This window comes from Lactuca sativa, chromosome 8 (genome assembly GCF_002870075.4).
Source record: "Lactuca sativa cultivar Salinas chromosome 8, Lsat_Salinas_v11, whole genome shotgun sequence".
NCBI classification, from domain to species: Eukaryota; Viridiplantae; Streptophyta; class Magnoliopsida; order Asterales; family Asteraceae; genus Lactuca; species Lactuca sativa.
In genome coordinates, this window is record NC_056630.2 from 167,957,284 (window position 1) to 167,982,709 (window position 25,426).

Genomic DNA, 25,426 nt, shown 5'->3' on the forward strand with positions numbered 1-25,426 from the left:
GTTTACTCCCCATTTTAATAAGTTTACGGCCCAAGCTTGTTCTTGGGCAGTAAACTCAAGTTTACTCCTCTAAATTGATGTTCAATGTATTCCAAGGCCAATTCCATAATTCTACAAGTCGTATCTAAGCCTTATTGGTGTTTTGGAAGGGTTTAAGGGCTTAAAAACCCCTTTAATATGTGTTTACTCTCCATGATATGGAGTTTACGGCCCAAGCATGATCTTGGGCAGTAAACTCAAGTTTACTCTCCAAAAATTAAGTTCAAGGTGTTCTAAGTCTGGTCCATTAAGCCATTAAGCCATATCTAAGCTCCAAAGGTCGATTGGAAGGGTTTTTGGGCTCCAAAACCCATTTTATGTGAGTTCACGGCCTAGGACTGTTCTAGGGCCGTAAACTCATGAATGTGGTCCTATTCCATGATTTGAAATCGAATTTGAAGGCTAGAGGGGTTGCATAACAAGTTAGGAAGGTACCTTGGTGATTAGAAGCCTTTAATTTGAGATTTGGACCCTTAAACTTGGGTTTAGGAGAGAGGTTAGAGAGAGAGTAGAGAAAGGAAGCAAAAGCTTCAAATGAATGTTTAAACACGTTTAAATAGCTCCAAAAACTTGGACATGATGGAATTCTACCCGATACCGGCATTAAACGGGGCTTTTGGTCGCACCCGATTAAGTTGCCGTTATTCGACGGGATAGAATTTAGAAATTTCAAGTTAATGATTTTGGGCCATTTTCATGAGTTTTAAATGGATTTGAACACTTATGAGATTAAAATAAACTTATAGTTTATATATCTTAGCCCAAAAACGAAAACGGAACGAATCGATAAAGGCGGATTTTTACACGCGGAACGGATTTCGGCGATGGACAACTTCGGGTTGTTACAAAATGAAATTAAGTGTTTCTCACTTAACCCATTAAGGACTTAATCCATTAAGTCCATCAATCTACTAGATAAATCATATAGTGTGAACGGGTGTAACTCACAATTCCATTCCAATGGCCCAATAAGCGGGTCCCGATAAGTCCAAGCCCATAATTCCAAAATTAGGGTTTTTTAAACCCTAATTAGGTTTTCCAACCCAATCATAGCCCAATAGGCCCAAAACTAAGTCTTTGGATCAATTAGGGTTTCAATAGGCCCACTAGGGTTTCATAAGGCCCATTAGGGTTTCATTAGTTGGACACCACCCACTACCACCTCGGGTAGTGGTGGTCAACGGCGGCGGCCACCACCTCACGGTGGTGGTTAGGGTTCTAGTACAATAGTGTCCAAGCATCCCAAAAGTAATCCAAACACATGCAAAGCACAACGCCACCCAACACGGCGGCTGGTGGCGGCAGCTACCACCCTACGGTGGTGGTTTTGAGTTTCTTTTCATTATTCTACTTTCTAATTACATTTTAAAAAGCTTTAATCCCAATATAAACACACACTAAAAAGATAAACACACACACAGCCACCTTGTGGTGGCCGGTGGTGGTAGATGGTGGCAACCACTAGCTCACGGTGGTGGTGGTGGTGGTGGCTGTTCTCGTGGATTCCAGCCAAACCAACACCACATACATGAAATAACAAACACACCATACAAACTTGAAGCAACAACACACTTGTACCCACATGAAACACGAACATGGCAGCCCTTCGGGGTGGTAAACGGTGACTAGAGCAGTAGAATGAGAATTGCGTGGGTGCCACTACAAGCGACCATAGCAGCAGCAGAAGAAGAAGAGACCTCTGCCCTTGGTCACCGTCATCTTCGGCAATGAGAGTGACTAAGGCGAGGAAGTGGGGTTATTTGTCTCCGGAAATAATCACAATTGGCAAGCTGACTCGATTTCTTACCACCCACCGGACGAACGTCGGCTTCACAATCCTTGATTTTGCTAGCAACAAACAGCGTCACTCGACTAGTGGTTCCTGCTCAGACAACGGTGACAACCCGAAATTTCTATTCTGTACAACATATCAAGTCAATAGAAGTCAGAATAATTACTGTTAATTTTCAGACTTTTTAGAATAAGTTTGAGTATTTCAGGATTAACACTTTAAGAGATATCAGGAGAGAGGATGCCCTAGGGTTTATTGTGCAACAATAAAGTCCCGAAACATCAAAAGTTTAGAGTTTATGGCCTAAACAAGGATTTTACGGCCGTAAACCCTAAAGGAAAGTGGTATAAAGGTAACACTTAGTTATTTTTACCATTTTCCAACTTTCAAGATCCAAATCTCAAACTCTCTCAAGTATCATCCAAGTTTTCTTCAAGATCTTCAATCTAGTAAGTGTTTCTAGCCCTTTCAAGTTAGTATATCACTTAATCTAGTGATTTAACACACTTCTATCCATGAAATCTTTCCAAAAGGTTGATTCTTCAAGTTTCAACAAAAACACCAAGAACACACACTAGTGTTCTTGGACTTTTAGCTCATTTCAAGCTTCTATATTGTAAGTAATTCTATCCTAGAGTATTATAGAGCTTGTTATGCTTCTTTAAATCAAGAAAACACAAGGAAAGACCAAGATCAAAGGTGTTTACAGTCCAAGAACACCTTGGACCGTAAACCCTTCTTTAGGGGCCAAAGTGACCCTAGTCCCTTCCTATGCCTTGGTAACTATCATGGATCCTTTCATTGATATGTTAAGGACTTGAAACATCAAAATACCATATTCCATGGGGGTTTATGACCATAAAGCCAAATGGAAATGGTCTTAGGGCCGTAAACTCCTCAAAGGAGGGAAATGGTGCCCTAACTTCTTCCTTAGGCTTATACATCAAGTAGAAATGCTTCTAGGGACCTATAAGGCTTATACATCAAGTAGAAATGCTTCTAGGGACCTATAAACCTTCAAAGAAACAAATGGTCAAAGGAGTATGACCTTACGGCCGTAAACTCATGGGTTTACAACCGTACACTCAATGAGTTGAGGTCACAAAACCGTAAACTCAAGAAAGGGGTTCTTTTGAACCCTAAACCCAATAGCTTTGTCCTACAACACTTAGATGAAATCCTTGTGGCTTATAACACTTATATAAAGTGTTTAACTTGTCTTAGGATGTCTTAACTTTGTTAATTAGTTGTTTAAAGACTAACTGGACACATATATGTGTATTTATATGTTAACTAGGATCATTGTGTGTGTACAAGTCTTCACTTGACACCTAGCAATCCTATTTCTTCAGTTCATCCATACCACTCACTACAGGTGAGTTCATACCCGTTAATTAACTTTTTAAATGTTTTTAAATGCTTTTATGGGGGGGGGGGGGGAATACAAGTTGAACAATTGTAGTTATTATATCAATCACATGTGATTAATAACTACCAAACTAGTGGATTCTTACTCTTCAAACTGTGTTACCAAACTGCTTTACTTCAAACTGTTTTACAAACTCTTTTACTTGTCAAATACTTTTACTTAAACTCTTTCATACTTATGTATTGTCAAATGCATGTCTATGTATGTATGGTTATATAATCAATGTTTAAAAGGCTTAGGAAGGCCAACTCGCTTTAATTCCTTTTCCTTGTTTGGATGTGGCTTTAGGGCATCGGTTATCCGTCCAAAGGTAGTTTAAATATTAGTTGTATATCATGTATACATACATAAGCATAAAAGTTCCTTCAATCAGTTCCACACCTTTGGGTAGCAAGGGTATACAAACATGATCATACATTACTAGTAAGCTACCATATGGGTAGTTTAGGAAGATACTAAAACTATTACTAGAACAATGAAACATACAATGAGTCAGTTCATTCATGAGTCAATACTTGCTAGATAGAGAGAGCACACAATACAGCTAGCACACACAGTACATTACTATACATGCTAGATAGAGAGAGAACACACATTACAGCTAGCACACGCAGAACATTGCAGTACATACAGGCTAGACAGAGAAAGAACACACAATACAACTAGCACATTCATTACATATACATTCATGCAGTTATGTGAGCCATTAAACGGGGCATGGCACTACCTGCCATGGCCGTTTTTGTATCCAGAATCTCCTTAATTGGGGAGCGTATGAGTTTGCGTATAGATCTATACTGGGTTGACTATCCTACACCTTGCTGCTCGCTATAGTGGGACTTGCAAGTCTACGGGTGCCAAATGTCATTTCTTACGGCGTCTTACATCGTCGTTTTACTAGAGTCGGTAGCATGATACATGCCGATCACATGTTACTTTAAATTACAATTGGTTTAAGGTAGTTGGTACAACAGTAGTTACTTACTACAATATTACAGTACCATGATATTTTCCCATTACATTCACTTCGTGAATATTCACACGATGCACGGTAATGTAGAAACTATATTTTTGGATAATGATAGTTGGATTTGGGAAAATACACATTCTTACAAGACACACACACACACACAAATACTAGATGCCTTGGTAGAAGGCTACATCTAGTAGGAAACATAGGGTTTTCTAGGAGAGTTCAGACAAATACAAACTTTACAAAACTTATACATTACAAACATCTTACAAATGCTTTCATACAAACTCAAACACTAATATACTTATGATCTCGCCAGCTTTAAAGCTGATACCCGCTTTCAAAATAACTTGTATTCTCAGGTCACCAGTAGACAAGTACAGGTGCCAGGTTTTGAGAAGATGGAGTTCGTTCAAGACTCGTCTTTTATTTTGATATGTATTTTTGGTGTCTATATAACTTGACAGAACACACTTGTATGAAATTATATTATTAATGCAATGAATGATGTTGTTGCTTGTTTACTACTATTCATTGTTGTGATACTGTACATGACGTCCTCCGCCCTAGAATGTTTCCGCCGTTCATGGTTTTGGGGTGTGACAGATCATGATGTCGATGTCTAGTCCTCCGCCCTTCACTTATTATGACATCCCCAGATTCCGGTAGTGTTCGTCTTCACTATTGCGGGCACAAGGATCACCGGCGGATGCAGGGGGACCGTGAGGTATAAGGGTGGTGAAGGTGGCGACGACCGGAGGTGAAGAAGGGAAAGGTGGCAGATGTTTCTATCTTTAAGGTTAGGGTTTGAGGGAATGGAACTGCTATATACCCGTATCTTACAAAAATTGTTGCCATAATGGCAGAAATGGTCCCTCTCTCCAGAAATCATTTCGAAATAAATCCCATATTTACTCTTTAAACCCCACCTTCTAAAATCCTTTACAAATTAAGTTCATAATTTACTCTTTAGCCATCAGCATTCTAATTTCATTTCAATTTAGGTCTAAAGATCAAACTACAACCATGTTAACATTTTTAGTCCCTCCTCCTCTCATTCTTTTCAACTTAAGTTCCAATAATTAGCACGAAGCCCCAGTCTTCGTAAATATTTACAACCTGAATCTGGATTTTAGACTTTTACCCCTAATCTCTAAAATTGTGACAATTAGCTCCTCGAGACTAACACCTTGCTATATAATTATTGAGTTTAGGGCTACTATTCGTTTATTTATTTATTTATTTAATAAATGGGGTGTTACAACTCTCCCCCACTTAAATTAGATTTCATCCTCGAAATCATTCCTTACCATTCCTTACACGCCCAACCACCTAAGTACCATGGTCACAATCCTGGGTACACCCTAGCCTTCAAGGTTCTATTTGAGGGTTCAGTAAATATCACAGATAGAGAATGACTTTTGTTCTGAATGAGTACGACATGTTTACAAGCTCTCCTGGTGAATATGTGGCCTTTGCAACAAATGGTTACTAGATTTTGGTGAATAACGTGATAACTCATGGAATAACAATAACTCCAATCGAGCACAATATGAAGGTCATCAACAACCTTAGAAAAGGTTGGTGTAATATTAAGTCCTATCTCTAAAGTAATGGTTTGCTCAATAAGTTGACCATGCTCCAACTTTTTGACGAGCTACAAGAATATGAATGAAACATTGCTCAAACTCTTTGTGAGGTATTTGGATGACCACTGGCTCTCGTAATCACTGTTACCATACCTCCTCCAATCTATGCTCCTTCAGATCCATCTTTCTCGACTCCACCTTCCGAAGAGATCTATGATCTTGAAGCTGCAGTAGATGAACTTCGATTTCATCAAGATTTTGCGTTGCTAACCATGAAGTATAACATGCATCAATGGGCAAACAACCATAAACCCTTTCCAAGTAGACCTCAACCTAAATATCTTGCAACTCATCAAACCAAATCTCATTCCTACTCAAAACCTCCAGAAAAACCCTCATCCTACCTACCAGCCTATCCGAACAACCTACCTCATGTTTCCTATATGACACCATCTTCCAAAAAACCAAAGGTTGTGTGTTAAAAATGTAGGCTTGGAAATAACTATGCTAGACATTGTCAAGCTAATCCTCCATTTAAACCTAAGGTCAAGGACTCTACTTGCTACACTAGAAGGGCTTAAAAGCTAGTTGAGAGTACGAACTCATTTATTGCCACTGTCTCACGAAATATGGGTTTGAATCAGTCGTCGGGTGATGAAGAAGAGTATGATGATGGAAGAAATATGTGTCTCATGGCTCGACACGAAGTGAAATGTGATGAAGCAGAATTTATGGCATCTAATAATGCAACATGTCATGGCATATAGATAAGTAGTTTGTTTGGTGTGTTGACCGGAAGAAAAGTTGGTTTATTTGAATTGAATGCGATAACATGCGAGCTCTGGATTTGATAAAAAATCCAATCTTTCATGTAACAAGTAAACACATTGACTCAAGGTTTAACTTCATTCGTGAGTGCATAGAATGAGACGATGTTACAGTAAAACATGCGAGTATAAATAAGCAACAAGGCTGACATCTTAACCAAGTCTATCAACCAAGTAAAGCTTGAGGAAATGCGAAAGTTGCTAGGAGTGAAAGGCGTGAAGATTTTAGATTAAGGGAAGAATGTTGGAGTAATCTGGAAGATAGAAGGAGTCTAGGAAGTTTTAATCTAGTTATGGTAAGTTTAGTTTGAATTAGATTAGGTGTCTACTTTCTTGTTTCCTAAGCAAATTTTATTTTGTGAGATAAATAGTTTTAGTTGTTTTTCAATCTACTCTAATAAATGAAGAGTTTTTTTTTTCTTTTTTTTTTTTTTTTTTTTTTTGTCATTTGTCACACTCATTCAGATTCAGTTTGTCAAATGTTATTTTTTGGTTATTTTGAATTAATTTTTTTCCACATGTCATTTTATAAGTTTTTTATTTTATCAAATTCCACATGATATATTAATGTAATAATTGCAATAAATATGATAATAAATGGATATCAATTTTATTAATCAACTTACATTTTAATTTCAAAATTTCCAAAATTAAAGATCATTAGTTTATTTTGTTTATTTATTTAAATTATTTGTTTATATTTAAAAGATAAAAAAAATTCTTATTATAATAATTTATTATTTTTCTTATTTTCTTACACTTTCAAAATTTTCAAATATTTTGACCTTTATGTTTATTTATTTTTAATTAACCCATGTAATACATGGATCCGAAAAATGGTTTTTATAATAAGAAAAGCTTAACTTGTAAGAATTCTACTCTTCTCCTCGTCTATCATATTTCCAATTTTCCTTCTTTGTCTAGCTATTGGTTTGTTTTCAAGCAAATTTTGTGTGTGTGTGTTAAAACCTACACTTCCCTCCTTAAAAAAATCTCCAAAACATTTTTTTCTTCCCCTTTCATTCGTTTTATTTCCTTAAAAAAACTTTGAGAAAAGGAATTGTACCTATTTTGAAAAGAAGGTAACTAACCATGTATCTTTGATCAACAGGTCATGTGCTTTAACCTTGTTCATTGACAATTGATCCAACTCTTAAAGTATATATAACATTCTTACATTCATCCTTCCTTCGATTTACTATCTTTTGTATGGAATAAAAATGAATATGAAGAAACGTTATATTTTCAAGGCCAACTCCTTTAATTTACTAGATTTTGTATAGAATAAAAACGACTTTGAAGAAACTTTAAATTTTCAGGGCCAATGCTTCGTTTTCAAGCAAATTGTTTTTTTTTGTGTGTTAAAACCTACACTTCCCTCCTTAAAAAAAGAACTCCAAAACATTTTTTTCTTCCCCTTTCATTCCTTTTATTTCCTTAGAAAAACTCTGAGAACGGGTTGTATGTGTTTTGAAAAGAAGGTAACCGACCATGTATCTTTTATCAGCAGGTCATGTGTTTCAACCTTGTTCATCGACAATTGATCCAACTCTTAAACTATATAACATTCTTCATTACTTTGACTTACTATTTTTTGTATGGAATAAAAATGAATTCAAAAAAACGTTATATTTTCAGGGCCAATTCCTTTAATTTACTAGCTTTTGTATGGAATAAAAATGACTTCAAAGAAAAGTTATATTTTCAGGGCCAATTGCATAAATCTCCCTTATATTTAATTTATCTGTTTCTTTTGAAGACACAAAAAATTTCAATAATATCTAAACACTAATATACCTTCAAAAACTAAATCTTTAAAATACGTTCATATGTTAACATGGATCTTGTCGACGACTTCTAACACGATGTAATAGTAATCTCGGCTAACCTTAATCTACACTGTTGGCATGCTAAAAAAACCCGGTTAAGTTAAGTTGGAAATGGAAACCTAGATACCAAATTGATTAGGTATTTCTTCCTGTGCTCAATCTCTTCAACCTGTGCAACTCTGCCCTGAGAGAGCCATTGCATCATTTCAGCAAGTGCATAATGCATGTTCTTCATGTCCTTTGGGGGCAATTCATTACTTTTTCATCTTCTTCCTTAAGTCGTATATGCAATCATCCAATGCATTGTATGGTTCTGCCTTCCTTTTGAACCGTTGATCCTGAACCTTGAACTTCTCGGCATCTTTAACCATTTTGTCTACCTCTTGCTTGGACATTCTTCCACCATAATTGGTGACAGTAAGTTTCTCCGTGATATATATACCATTAGATACTATCTTAGCCGTACCTGTGAGGATACCATTATCGTCTATTTCAAAGCATACTGGTATTAGTGAGACTCCCTTTGGAGCAGGTGGAATTCCAAAAACTACAAAGGATCCCAACAAGTAGTTGTCAGTAGATTTAGATCGTTCACCTTGGTACACTGAGATCCTTGCACTAGATTGGTTGTCTACAATTGTAACCAAAACTGTGGTATTCTTCGCAGGTATAGGAGTGTTCCTTCCGATGACTACGTTCATTATATCACCTTTTAGATCAACACCAAGTGACAAGGGAGTGACTTCATATACCATCATCTCCTTTATCATTTTCGTAGTTTCACCAGATAACTTTGTGTAGGAAAATTTAGGGTATGTGGTGGAGATCTGGATACCAACTAGGATCGTGATATCACTTTCCGAACTTATATTTCTACCCTATGCCTGGGTTACAATAAATTCAGCCTAGGATAATCCAAGTGGACACTTACGTTTCTAGGCACAAAAAACGTAAGCCAATATGCTAGACGATTCTGTGAATGTATGATGAAAAACGAGAGCTTAAGATTGTAACCCTCTTCTGTAGAGGAAGTGCCGTTTATATATTAAACAAGATTAGGGTTTCATTAGGGTTGGACCGTCATTAGTTGCTTTGGAAGCAAGTAATGGTAATCCGTATTAGGGTTACCAAAACTAACGATTTTCGTTAGTTTTACCATAGTCAGCCTCAAGAAATTGAATTTTCCATTATGTTCCCACATGTAAAATTCGGTGAGGTTTTGGGGCACTGCCCCAAACCCCGCGGGACCCCAGCCAGGGGCTCTGCCCCTTGGACCCCACTAGGGGCGCTGCCCCTACACCCTGCCAAAGAGGCGCTGCCCCTTTGGAAACCCCGGACCCGGGGCCGCTGCCCCCGGACCCCCGACTAGTCGTCGAACCAGCTTCTAATTCGATCTTATACATGCGTGCACTCCGCACTACTCCATACATATATTAGAGTACAAATTATGAAGCCCCTCAGCTCACATGTTAGTTCCAGTTACTTAAAATGACATGGTGACAGTAAAATCACAAACAATCCTCCCCCATTTTAGTGTAACCCTTGAACAAACATAACCTTATCAAAACAAACCAAAGCAGTACATAATGAAAATATCGAAACGATTGAATTTCCACTTAGTATCGTACACTTGCAAATACTCGAGAATCAGGGTGTTCTAAGAATTGAACCCATCAACACATTTGAATACCATAAAGTAAAATACATACTAGTTTATTGAATTTCTAGCATATTACAACTTGGCACTATTATAAATCCGTGTGTCCCAATCCTCTCATGATCGTATCAAGGTCAAGTCCACAACCTCTTGAAATGCGGCTACACTTCACAATCATGTAGGTAAGTCCTTTCCATGTATCTGCACATACATTTATCAAAGGAGTTATTAAGAAGTTAAACTTCAACCTGGCTAACTTGCAGAACCGAACACATACCTGGGATGAATACTTCATGTGTTCCAATATATAGGTATGAGCTTTCCACATCGAATTTAACTCCTAACATTATATTAGTAGGGAATTGGGTGTCTCATCATTATAGAATTAAATGGAATTTAATCCCATACCGATTACAGACTTGTGCACTAAGTCTCTTGTCAGACATTTAGTCAAGTGATCTGCCAAATTTTGTTGCGATTTCACAAACTCAACCGAAATCATAACATTCATGATTAGTTCTCTAATCATACTATGTCTAACACCTAGGTGTCTAGACTTTCCATTATAAACCTAGCTATATGCCTTAGCCAAAGCGGAAGAACTATCACAAAGGATAGAAATAGGTGCTATGTGTTTAGACCACAAAGGAATCTCATAGACTAAATTCCTTAGCCACTCTGCTTCTTTACCAGCAGCTGCTAACTCAACAATCTCATATTCCATTGTCGAGTTTGTAATGCAAGATTGCTTCTTGGAAGCCCAAGAAATGGCACCTCCCCCAAGCAAGAATACCCAACCAGAAGTTGAGGAATGGTCCTCCATGTTGGTAATCAAACTTGCATCTGAATGACCTTTTAAAACCGAAGGACTCCCCAAGTAACTCAAACCATAATTCATGGTTCCCTTGAGATACTGAAACACTCTATTCGCTGCTTACCAATGTTGAGCACTAGGATTGCTAGTGTACCTACTCAACTTACCCACAACAAACACAATATTAGGTCTGGTACATGTCATGGCATACATCAAGCTACCAATAGCTTAGAGTAATCCAATTATGAAATGGAAACACCATTATTTGGCATTAATTTCACACTTGGGTCCATAGGAGTACTCATAGGAGAACACTCGGTAAAATTAAACCGCTTGAGAATTTTCTCAATATAGTGGCTTTAAGTCATTACCAATCCTTTGTTCATCCTATTAATTGTTATTCCAAGAATTACATCAACCTCTCCTAAATCTTTCATTGAGAACTTGGATGACAACAATTTCTTTGTTTCATCCACTTGATTTTGGTTTGTACCAAAAATCAACATGTCATCTACATATAAGCAAACGAGCACTCCAGCTCTAGTAGCATCATCAAATCTATTATAAACACATTTGTCACATTGGTTTGTTTTGAAACCAAAAGACAAAATCACCTCATCAAATTTTTTATGCCATTGTTTAGGGGCTTGTTTCAGCTCATACAAAGATTTGACAAGTTTACAAACCATATGCTCTTTACCAGGCATAATGAAACCTTCTGGTTGTTTCATGTAAACTTCCTCGTCAAGATCACCATTTAAAAAGGCTGTTTTTACATCCATTTGGTGAATAACCAGATTGTGGATACTTGCCAAAGCAACCAATAATCTAATAGTAGAAATACGTGCAACTGGAGCATACGTATCAAAATAGTCAATATCGGCTTTTTGTCTAAAACCTTGAATGACTAACCAGGCTTTGAATTTCTCAATAGTCCCATTAACATTCATTTTCTTTTTGAAAATAAATTTGCAACCAAGAGGTTTAGAACCCGGAGGCAAATCAGACAACACCCATGTGTTGTTCTCAAGAATTGATGACATTTCATCATCAATTGCTTCCTTCCAAAAGGCACTATCACGAGACTCCATGGACTCTTGATAGGTCTTAGGATCATCTTCAATACTATAGCAATAAGAGTATTCAAGATTAATTTCATCCCTTGAACCTTCCACCAAGTACAGTTGGAAGTCGGATCCGAAATTTTTCGCAATTTGACCTCTTTTGCTTTTACGAATATCTTGTGGTTCTTGCACTATACCACCATCTTGACTTTCTGAATTTTGCTCTTTATTAGCATCAAAAGTCAGATCCTTAGGCCTTTGAATCGATGAAAACCTCAGCTCATCAAAAATTACGTCCCGCGATTCAATAACAGTGTTAATCAAAACCGAGTCATTAGGTTTTATTACATAAAACCTATATGCCTTGGTTTGTTCAGCATATCCAATGAATATGCAATCAATTCCACGTTCTCCCAAAATCTTTTTGGGCTCGGTAAGTTTTACAACTGCTCGACATCCCCAAACCCGAAAATAACTCAAATTCGGGTTTGTCTTGAACCAAAGTTCATATGGGACTGTTTTGTTCCTTTTATTTGGAACCCTATTTAACAAATAGCAGGCCGTTAACATGGCCTCTCCCCAGAATCCTTCACTAAATCCCGGGTAAGACAACATCGAGTTTACCATTTCCTTTAGAACTCGATTTTTGCGTTCAGCAATGCCATTCTGTTGAGGCGTGTAAGGTGTCATGGTCTCATGAATGATACCCATTGATTGGAAGTATATGGGATCCATATATTCACCTCCCCTATTAGTCCTGAGACATTTAACCGGAATGCCCAATTGCAATTCCACCTCGGTTTTGTATATTTTGAATTTTTCTAAGGCTTCATCCTTAGAGTGCAACAAATACACATAGCAAAACCGAGTGCAATCATCAATAAAAGTGACTACATATTTTTATTCCCTAAAGAAGGGATGGAATGAAAATCACACAGGTCACTGTGTATAAGTTCCAAAACAGCTGAATTTCTAGTGAAACTAGGAAAGGGCTATTTTGTCACTTTTGTAAGCATGCATGTTTTACATTCATCAGATGTCATACCAAAGGCTGGAATTAATCCATCTTTTGACATCTCAAACATTCTTCTAAAGTTGACATGACCTAATCTTACATGCCAAAGCATAGATTTATCAACATTAGAAGCAAAAGATACAAATGCAGAATTCTGAACAGGTAATAATTTGTCAACAATATTCAAACGAAACATTCTATTATTTAAATATCCAAAGCCAACAAACATTCCACCCTTAGAAAAAACAAACTTATCCGACTCAATAACTTGTTTAAAACCATCATAATTCAAACAACTAGAGCTAACAAGATTCTTGCGAATCTTGGGAACAAACAAAACATCAAATAACCTGATTGTCTTTCCAGAAGTAAATTCAAGACACACGACACCTAAACCACAAATAGGAATAAAAGAATCATCTCCCATTTTCAGCACCGACCCATCTTCAAGCGGAGTTAATGTTTCAAACATCTATTTATCCTTGCATACATGGTTCGTTGCTCTGGAGTCGATCCACCAGTCGATCCACCAAGCAACATCATCATCCTGCATATAGAATGATTCAGGGATAAATGAAACATAATAAACATAATTCTGATTAAAATTATCAAAGGTAGTTAAAAACTGACCTCCTTTAACTTGGGCCGAAGACCCATTCACTTTCCCATTGGCTCCACTATTTCCAGCACCATTGTTGCCCAAATTCACACGACAATCACGCTTGCAATGCCCAACTTGATTTCACCTCCAACAAACAAGATCCTTTCTCTTTTTGTTGTAGTTGTTTGGGACATGTTCCTGCTTACGTTTGCCATGTCCTTTGTGGTTCTGGTTCCTTGGTTTGTTTTCAACCATATGAACCGAGGGCTGTCCAGGTTCAACTTTTCCTTTGGGTTTTTCATATTTGTCACTTTCCTTCGCACGAAGAGATTCTTCAATACGAATGTGACTAGCAAGTTGAACCAATGACAATTCCTCCTTTTGATGTTTCAAGTTATGTTTGAAGTCTTTCCAGGATGGAGGCAGTTTTTCAATGATAGTGGACACATCTATGGATTCATCCATATTCATTTTGTGCAGTTTAAACTGTCCGTATATGCCAAGGAGTTCATTGTACTGTTTAGTGACAGACCTTGAGTCTTCCATCTTATAATTATTAAAGTCACTGACCAGAAACTTCTTGCTAGAAGCATCCTCAGTAATGTATTTCAGTTCAAGGGTATCCCACAACTCCTTGGCACACAAGGCTTCACTATGGATATCAAATAAAGCATCAGACATACCGTTCAGAATATGACCTTTGCAGATGTAGTCATCATTGTCCCACTTCTATCTCTTTCTTGTCTCTTCAGCCGTCTCAACAACACCTTTCGCAGGCTCTGCTGGTCTTGGAGTAGCCAACACGTATGTTGCTTTCAGAGTGGTTAGCATGAAGTGCATCTTTTTCTTCCAATGCCTAAAATCAACGCCTTCAAACTTCTCCAACTTGGCAAACTTACTGGTCATCTCGCGGATTGAGTCACCCATCTCCAGAAACAGAAAATATCAGTTCGATTGTAGGAAAATTTAGGGTATATGGTGGAGATCTGGATACCAACTTGGATCGTGATATCACTTTCCGAACTGATATTTCTACCCTATACCTGGGTTACAAGAAATTCAGCCTAAGATAATCCAAGTGGACACTTATGTTTCTAGGCACAAAAAATGTAAGCCAATATGCTAGAGGATTCTGTGAATGTATGAAGAAATATGAGAGCTTAAGATCGTAACCCTTTTCTGTAGAGGAAAAGCCGTTTATATATTAAACAAGATTAGGGTTTCATTAGGGTTGGACCGTCATTAGTTGCTTTGGAAGCAAGTAATGTTAATCCGGATTAGGGTTACCAAAACTAACGAGTTTCGTTAGTTTTACCATAGTCACCCTCAATAAATTGAAGTGGGCTCTGCCCCTTGGACCCCGCTAAGGGTACTGCCCCCAGCCCCCGCCAAAGGGGCGCTGCCCCTTTGGAAACCCCGAACCCGTGGGTGCTGCCCCCGAACCCCCGACTAGTCGTCGAACCGGCTTGTAATTCGATCTTATACATGCGTGCACTCCGCACTACTCCATACATATATTAGAGTACAAATTATGAAGCCCCCTTAGCTCACATGTTAGTTCCAGTTACTTAAAATGACATGGTGACCCTAAAATCACCACCACTTTGCAGCCATAACTGCCGCCCCATAAGCCACAACTTCATCTGGGTTGATGTTCTTGCATAACTCCTTCCCATCAAAGAACTCCTACAACATTAGTTGGACCTTTGGTACCCTAGTAGACCCACCAACAAGAATCACCTCATCTACATTTCCTTTCATCATATTCGTATCAACTAAACAACTCTCCAGTTGCTCTATGCACTTTGTAAAATAACTCAAATTAAGCTCCTCAAATTCCGCACGACTAATTTGCATTGAAAAGTCAATACCCTTGTGCAACAATTCTAATTCAACTGATGCTTGCGTAGCATAACAAAGAACCCTCTTTGTTTTCTCACATTCATCTTTCAACCTTCCTAAGGCCCTCTTTTTTCTAGTTAATCCATCTCGTATTTCCTCTTAAATTCCTCGACACAGTAATCCACCATACGGTTATCAAAATCTTCACCTCCCAGATGAGTGTCACCAGCAACAACCTTAACCTCAAACTTACTAACTTCATCAATGGTGAGAATAGAGACATCAAAAGTGCCACCACCAAGATCAAATACAACCACATTCCTCTTTCCATTAAGCCCCAACATATTGTCTATACCATAAGCAATTGCAGCTGCTGTTGGCTCATTGATCATGCTAATGACATTTAGGCCAGCAATAGTAGCAACATCCTTGGTTGCCTAACGCTGAGAGTCATTGAAATACGTTGGGACTGTGATGACATCATTTTTAACAGTCTGACCTACATATGCCTCTGCAACTTCTTTCATCCTCTTAAGAATCATTGATGAAATTTCTTCGGTAGAAAATTGTTGCCCATTATCCATGTGAGTAACCACAAGCTTTGGCATGTCGTTGGGCCCTTGTATGACCCTATATGGCAACAATTTTATGTCATCCTGCACCATGGCTTCACTGAACATCCTGCCGATCAGCCTCTTCACATCTGAAATTCCATAACAAGATGAGCCAAGCAATATAAAAAAAATGTGAAAAGCATAAAATATTAAAACATAAGAATTGTAATTAAACTGACTAAATAGAGTATTTGTAGGGTTCTTTGCAATTTGATTCTTGGCACCATCACCAAGGAGCTGTTCAGTATTATTGAAAGCAACACAAGATGGTGTTGTTCGATTGCCTTGATCATTGGTTATGATATCTATTATGTTGTGTTTCCATACAGCAATACATGAGTATGTGGTGCCCAAGTCGATACCAATTGCTGGTGCTCCACCTCCCTCATTTTCCATTAGACTACAGGCTGTTCAAATGGAAATAAGCAATGTCAATATGAATCTTTGATGTAGGCTCACCTTTGTCTCTCTCTCTTTTTTTTTATAGTATATACTTTGTGGAAGATTCTAGGTATGCAGCTGAATTATACAACAATAAGGTACTAAAGTCTATCATTTTTGCAAGTTTCTTTAGTTATTTTTTTTCTTTTAATTTAGCGTACATGCACTTTCTATTTGGCCATTACACTTTCATCGATCATAAATGTTGGAATCTTTTTAGCTCGTTGGAGTATTTGATGTTAATTATCAATTTGTCATAGCTAATATATTGATGTTGTTTGTTTTAGGTTTTTCTAAAATATATAAATCTAGAAGCATCTGATATAACTTTTAGTTTAAACCAACATGTTAATAAAGTCGTTGCTCACAACTCATATAAATATTGTTAGAACTAGATAGCTGAAATTTCTTGCTTTATTATAACTGGTTTTTAAGGTTTCTCGTTGTTCTAAAAGTATAATTCCACGATTCATATAAATTTCAACGCGTGATATGAAAAATCATTTTGATAGCGTTGGTGGATATCATGATGTGGAAAGGGCAAGAAGATGTTCACCGACTGATTGGTCCGCCGAAGCTTGGAACAAAATGATTGATTTGTTATTTTTGACCGATGAATACAGACGCACGTCGGAAAAAAATAAAATTTGTAGGTCGAAACTTCCGCACACAAGTGCTCACGGATGTAGACCCTATGCTCAACGACGTTATTTAGAGGTAATAAAATATTATAGTATTAGTTAAAAGTGTTAGTAACATTTGTATAAATATATTTATTGATTTCACTTATTATAGGAAAAAATGGGAATGAAGCCGCAACATATTGAGGGCTGGAGACAAATGCGCTACAAAGAAGGTTCGGGTTGGTGTACAAGTCGAACACAAGAAGATTGGGTAAGTGATAAACGAAATGAATGTGTTGTTTAAATATATTATTATTATTAATTATAGTTTTTTGTTTAAGGAATATTATTATTATTTTAATGTTTAAGTTTAGTTGTTTGTTTTAATTAACGTATGTTTATTGTTTTCTTTATTTTAGGAAAAAATTCAAGAAGAATATGAGAAAATGCAAAGCGAGGTTGGGGAAGACGGAATAGTAAACGAGGAAGAATGTTTAGAACGTGCCCTTGGGACGAGATGCATGCATGCTCGCGGGGTGGGTAGGAGACCAATCGCCAACTTCGGTTTAATTCCAAATAAACGACCTTCCACTTCAAAATCGTCCCAATCTCAATCCCAATTTGATGCACAACAAATACAAGAATACTTGCAACAATATAATGCATCATTGGCGGCATGTATTCCGGGCTTCCAACCACCACCACTTCCTAACTTTCTATTCAACTCTAACACACAAGCAACTACCTGTCAGCAAGTTGACGAAAGGATGGAAGAAGAAGGAGAAGGAGAAGGAGAAGGAGAAGAAGGAGAAGGATATGATTATGATAATGATGTTTGATGTTTTTTAGTGTTTTGAACAATGTTAGTTAACTACTTGAATTTGATGTTTTGAATTTGAACAATGGTACTTAGTAAATGTATTTTAATTGATATATGTTGGAATGTGTTTTGGATTTGTTAAAAATGCAGGAATGACAATATACGAAATTTGTAAAATCGAAAAAAGTAACAAACAGTACCTATCCCGACGACATGTCGTCGTTATAGGTATGTCATTGGCTCCTGTTAAAACCCTATAGCGACGACTTGTCATCGTAATAGACAAACCCTGTGGCGACGACAAGTCGTCGCAATAGGTTTATCCCTGAAAATATGATTGACAAGAACCTATCCCGACGACAAGTCGTCGCTATAGATTCACCAATGCCGACGACATCTATACCGACGACACTCTTGACCTATGCCAACACAACTATGCCGACGACTCTATCGCGACGACATGTCGTCGGTATACCCTATGCCGACGACATCCGTCGCGATAGAGTCCGAATTCGTCGTCGCCATAGGGTGTTAATGTTGTAGTGAACCTATTCTTCTTTTTTTGAACAGCAAATCTATTCTATTCTACTTTATTGTCCTTTCAATAAAGTAATTGAGAGTGTGCAATTAATGAGTGAAATAAACCCCACATCCTACTTTCCGTATCAGTGAGTATGCTAAAGGGTTCTTTTTCTAATGATAAAAATGAAATTCATAATCATATAATTTGAAAACAGTTGCAGATCAAGAAAATCAAGTAGTTTGAATGAAGTTGCATATAATGATCGATGATCATATTCAAAGCATGGTTGAATACTTTAATGGTTCAGACAAACCAACATGTGGGCAAAGACGGGAAACTATAAGTAACATTAAGAACGTCTAACCTTTGTGTTCTGTGTGCAGACGTGTGCAGGGATGAAACTTGGAGAAGGGGTAATGGATAGCAACGATGAGTTCCCAATATTTATATCTGTTGTGGCTTGTGGGCAATTTGGTAAAAGTGCAAGAGTTGTAATTGTAATCTACTTCTTTTCTCTCTAAATCTATCCAATTTAGATTTAGATTGGATAGGTTAAAGATTTTATTTTTCCACTACTTTCCAAAAAATATTTGAAGAAACTAGATTTTTCTTTTTCCCTTCTTCCTAATTTCTTTCCTTCTTTGGTAAATTGAAGTGAAAATTCTAAGGTGTGGAGATGGAATATTAGGTTGTGTTGCACCCAATGTTTTAATAACTGGTTTGAACCGGCCGGTCAAACCGGTTGGACCGGGAACCGATGGAGGAAGCGGTTCAACTATCACCGGTTTTACGTTAATTTCTGAACCAGATTGAACCGACAAGTTTTAGAAAAATCTGGTTGAACCGGTTAAAATAAACCGGTTGAACTGGTTAAACCGAATAATATTTGGAAAAGAATCATTTGCATAAGGGAGGAGGGAGTCGTTCCCATTGAACCCACCGAACCCACTGAACCCGCAGCCACATCAACTTTTCTCTTTGATTTTTCTTCATCTTTCCGAACCTACAACACACGGAAATCCTATCTTTCTCAACCCACTCAATTAAAAAAATATATACAAAATAATCAAGGTAAAATCTTAATTAGCAATAGAGTTACCACCGGTACCACTCCCTCTTCGGCGATAGGGATGGCAAAAATCCCCATACCCAATGGGGAACCCGAAACTCGCACCCGTTTTGACTGGGGAATCCCCAGGTTGACCGGGAATGGGTAATACCCGAATAAAAAAAGTGGGGATGAGGATGAGGATGGGGATACCCTTAATCCCCGACCCTGGACCCGTCCCCGACATATATTAATATATAAAAATAATACAGAACATATATTTATAGTATAGTTTATAATACATAAAATTTGAGCTAAGTAACCTAACTCATTAGTAATTACTTGGTTGAAATTATACTTTTTGCTTTTTTCTTTTATCTAATTTAAACTCGTGTATATATATTTTTTTCTCTTTGGTTGATCTATTTTACCTTAAATATCAATCTGATAATTTTTTTTACTTGATTTTTGATGTATGTATTTAAATTTGGTAGAAAATTAATTTATATTTTTTCTGCAATTTATGGGTACTTATATATTTTATAAAATCTTTAAACTTATGCTGGTAAAATTGAAATATAGAGTTTTTTCTTACGTAAAAGTTTGCATGTTAAAAGAGAAAAAAAATCTCCGTTTCCCCGTTGGGGATCCCCAGTCCCCGTTGGGGTGGGGATGGGGGTTTATTTATATTCCCCGATGGGGATGGGGATGGGAATTGGGGTCCCCTGTGTTCCCCGCCCCCGTTGCCATCTTTATTCGCCGAGTTGTTTAATTGGTTTCACGAACCTACTTCATCCTCTTTCTCTACTTTCTCTCTCTCATTTTCTCTTGTACCATATCTTTTAAGACTTGTACCTTAGTTGTTTAGTATTGTTTTTTAATTTAGTGGGTTGAAAAAGATAGGATTTCCGTGTGTTGTGGGTTCGGAAAGATAAAGAAAAATTAAAGGGAAAAGCTGATGTGGCAGCGGATTCAGTGGTTCAGTAGGAATGACTCCCTCCTTCCTAATAAACTTTGGTGATTTTTTTCAAATATATTTTGTTTTCTTTAAATAAAAACATATGATGTATGTTATAACGTTTTTTTGATGTGTTCTCTATTATCTAAAACTATATTTTGTTTTGGTATTATACTTTATTTTCTTTTTAACGTATATAAATTGATTTAAAACACAAAAACTTCTGGTTATGTGTTATTTTAATATATTTGGATTGATTTACAAATTAAATTTATGTATATTTTTAATGGTTGAACTTGTAAACGTTAAATCATGATTTATATATGTATGTATGTGTAGGAAAATAAAAATGTTTTTTTTATAGAAACCGGTTTATCTGACGATCAAACCGGTTAAACCGGTTGAACCGGGAACCGGTTACCATATCGATTCAATTAAAAAACCGATTTTTAAAACATTGGTTGCACCACGTAAAAAGATTTTTTTGCACAAGGTATTGGGTAATAAAGATACGGGCCGATTTGAAAGGAACTTATTTTCACAAAATCTAGTTTTGTAAGGAAAGGAAATTGAATAATCTAACCATTTATAAATTTTTGATTAAACAAAAATAAACAACTTTCTTCAAATTCGGAAGTGACTACCTTCTCCATTATTATCCCATTCCAAAGCAATAATGTCTATTTCGGAGTTGGCGGGGTTGGTAGAGTTTGGATACAGACATACATTTAAGACGTAGTAAATTCCATACGGCCATAATTAAAACAGTACATGTTGGATTGACATTTTGAACTATATATTATTATTACAGACTTTATAGACACATATTGACACATATTTAGGACACTCAAAAGTAGGTTTTTCTCCCACAATATAATATTATATTTCATCTTTTTTCCATTCATTTACAACCAAATATTTGTAATTTGTTTTATAACTTATTAGAATGACTTTATTAGATAATTTGGCAAACATCTCCATTTATTTGCACAACTTTCAAAAATGAACGTCCATACATCAACATAAAAACATATGTTATGGTTATGGGTCATTTTTAACTCTGTTTTGCAGTTCACGGATATATTGTAAGATAATTTGTTCTAAATTTTAACAATTTATTTGGGTTTTCTAATGTTTTTACAATTAATAGTTTTATTTGCCAAAAGAATTAGCTTCTTATATTCATAAAATGCATGTTACATGTCATCTTTATATAGGTTTGTGTCTATATATCACCATGTAAAACCAAGAGAACCATAGAATCACCTAAAAATAACTATGTTAATTTCTGAATATATATATATATATATATATATATATATATATATATATATATATATATATATATATATATATATATATATATATATATATATATATATATAGCTAGGTTATAATATGGATGCTATGTATTGTAAAGATGTAGGGTTGATTGTGGACCAAACATTTTAGTTATTTTAATAAATTGATTAATAAATGTTATTAAATTAAAGATAATAGAAAAACATCATCTAATTTTTTGTAGGGGTATTTTAGTAAATTAAGATAAAATTAAAAAATGGAAATTCCAGATTTTAGCGGATAATTCTCTTGATTAAATTTTTTTTTTTTAAAATTAATTCAATTTAAATTCAAACATAATTTGTAAGCATAACAGATTTTATTCTGTTAGAAAGTTATTTTATTAGAATGATTTTCTATGAGAATGTTATTTTATAATGTTATTCTGTTATAATGTTATTGAAGAATAACAAAATTCTCGAACACCTAGTTGAATAATAAAAACATTGTTATTTATTCATAGAATTCTGAATTTAAAAAAATTATAGATAATGTTATAGAATAATAGTCTTATACATTTTAATATAATTATAAACATTGTTACAAAACGTCATAAAAAATGAATAAATTTATTAAAAAATAGCATTAATAAATGTTATTAAATTAAAGATAATAGAAAAACATCATCTAATTTTTCGTAGGGGTATTTTAGTAAATTAAGATAAAATTAAAAAATGGAAATTCCAGATTTTAGTGGATAATTCTCTTGATTTTTTTTAAATTAATTAAATTTAAATTCTAACATAATTTGTAAGCATAATAGATTTTATTCTGTTAGAAAGTTATTTTGTTAGAATGATTTTCTGTGAGAATGTTATTTTATAATGTTATGGAAGAATAACAAAATTCTCGAACACCTAGTTGAATAATAAAAACATTGTTATTTATTCATAGAATTCTAAACTTAAAAAAAGTTATAGATATTGTTACAGAATAATAGTCTTATACATTTTAATATAATTATAAACATTGTTACAGAACATCATAAAAAATGAATAAATTTATTAAAAAATAGCATTCTTAAATATATTGTCGTAAGTATGTAATTTTTGGTAGAATATACTTACTCTTAAACTTGATTCCAAATCATTCTCTTGTATGTTTTTGTATATTCTGTATCTCTGTACACATTTTGAAGAGCCAAACAAGAAAGAATTAGGTTGTAACATCCGAAGTTCGGAAGCAAGAAGTTGATGGGTGCTAAGTGTAAATTAAGGAAGCTACTCGACGAGTCGGAGCAGGATTTGAACGCGGGTTAAGTGGACAACTCGCCGAGTCGGAAGATGTACTCGGCGAGCTGGTGCTGGAATGTGAAAACCCTAATCCAGAGGGTTGCACCCTATTTAAAGGACTTTATATCCTTCTCCCAACCTCCTATTCCCCCAGAGAGTTCTAGAAAACCCTAATTTTCATGTGAGACTTCATTGTTGAGGAGATTAGAGCTTGGAAGAGGAATTTGGTGGAAGGAGCTTAAGAAATTAGAGGCTAGCATCAAGGGGCTTGTGTAGATCTGGGATCTACATCAGTTTGGGCACATCTCAGAGGTAAGGAGCCATTATATTAAGCTATTTCCTTTTTGGGTTCATCCTTGGTGGTTGATTTGGAGTTCCTTAGCTTGTTTGAGATCTATTTCGGGTTTGGAGTTTAGATCTGAGGTTGCTACTCCAGATCTAGGCTTGTGATGGTCCAAATTGTCATAAAGCTTCTGTTTAAGAGTTGTTGGTGAAGCCCCCTAGTCCTTAACCCTATCCCTAGTGTGTTTTGGGCCTATATCTCATTGGTTTCACGTAAAGTTTGCAACTTTATGTGAGGGTTGGACTGTAGAAGAGTGGATATATGGATTGGAGCCCCTGCATGGCTCGAAAAGCCAATGTATGGATTGAGAACTGGAGAGACTCGGCGAGTCACATGGGTGTACTCGACGAGTTGTATGAACATGTGCATGGACTCGGCGAGTTGGAAGAACAACTCGGCGAGTCTGTTGAAGATTTCCTTGGACTCGACGAGTCTGGTCGCAGAACCCAACCGCTTTTGGTTAAAGATTTGGATTAGTGAGTCGGTTGGCGACTCAGTGAGTTGGACAGGATCATCGTTGAACTCGACGAGTCTTAGGGCGACTCGGCGAGTTGAGTCGTGTTATGGGAGTTTTCTAAGTATAAGAACTCGACGAGTCGACGGGTTGACTCAGTGAGTAGATTCAACCAGGAAGGTTGACTTTGACTGAAGACTTTGACTTTGACCAAGAGTTGACCGGTTTGACTTCCAAGGGTATTTTAGTAATTTTGGTATTTTTGGAATTGGTCCTTTGGTAGTGTTTTGTGGTGAAGTTTGTGTCGGTGGTCGGAGTAGCTTGGTCTTATCTCTTCAGTCGGCAATTGCAGGTGAGTTATCCTCACTATATCGACAGGGTCTACGACACCAAGGCCGGCCCTTTATCGGATGGAAATCCGGGTGTTGTTTGTTATGTTATTGCTTTGCTAGATCTGCATCTCGGTATTTAGGGTAATGTTATGTTAGTGACCTGGTTAAGGTTGGTACCTGGTATATAGGGTAATGTTATGCTAGTGACCGGTTAGGTCGGAATCTTGGTTAGGATGTTGATATGCTATGTCATCTGTTAGACTGTTTGTCTGGTTGAGGATTTATTATGCGATTAATTATTTTATGTGCACATGGTTGTTTGACAGGGGTTGGGTTGAGGCAGGTCTTGCGTTGTGCTGTTGGCCAACATACCCAGGGTGGACCGGATATTCCGAAGGCCCAGCGAGCGGTCCGGATAGGCTGAAGGCCCAAGAGGGTGGACCAAACGTGTCGAGGCTCGGAGAGTGGACCTGGCCGACTGAAGGCCCAATGTGAGTGGACCAGTCATACTATAGACTCAGAGAGTGGACCAGGTGGATTGAAGGCCCGGTGCGGGAGGACCAATCACACTATAGACTCGATGTACATGGCTAGACTCGGAGGGTGGACTAGGTGGACTAAAGTCTCGGTGCGGGCGGACTAGTGACACAGTAGACCCGATATGCATGCTTGTTCTATTTGTGATATGTTATGAGTATGTTTATGTGTGGTTGGTATTTTGGGGGTAACTCACTAAGCTTTCGGGATTACAGTTCCTTGTATTGTTTCAGGTACTTCAAGAGATCGTGGCAAGGCGAAGGCATGATCGTACCGCTCCTCATGTTTTATGATTTATGTAATATGGTTATGGGGGATACTCTCATGTTTAAACTATTTTGAAAACAAGATGTATGAACTTAATGGGTTTTCAATGAATTAAAATGTTTTAATTTGGCTCAATTTTTATGGGTGTTACATAGGTGAAATGTAATTTTAGATGACAAAACAAAAAAAATGAAAAGGGTTTCGGCGTAGTTCTATTCATTTTTGTCGTCATTATGTAATTGGTTTGAAACATACATTACTTAGAAACAATGTAATATTCTCAATTATATTTATGATGGTTATGTTTGCTTTGATCACTATTATATAGTATGTTGTGATACAGTTCATGAAAGTCATCCACCCACAGACGTTTCCACCATCCTGGTTTGGGGGTATGATAGATTGGTATCAGAGCATTGATT

At 36.6% G+C, this 25,426-nt stretch overlaps 1 pseudogene; it reads right to left on the reverse strand.

Annotated features, from left to right (window-relative positions):
• Nucleotides 1-15,315: 15,315 nt before the first annotated feature.
• LOC111917564 (heat shock cognate 70 kDa protein-like) lies at nucleotides 15,316-16,481 on the reverse strand (annotated as a pseudogene).
• Between the last annotated feature and the right edge of the window lie 8,945 nt (nucleotides 16,482-25,426).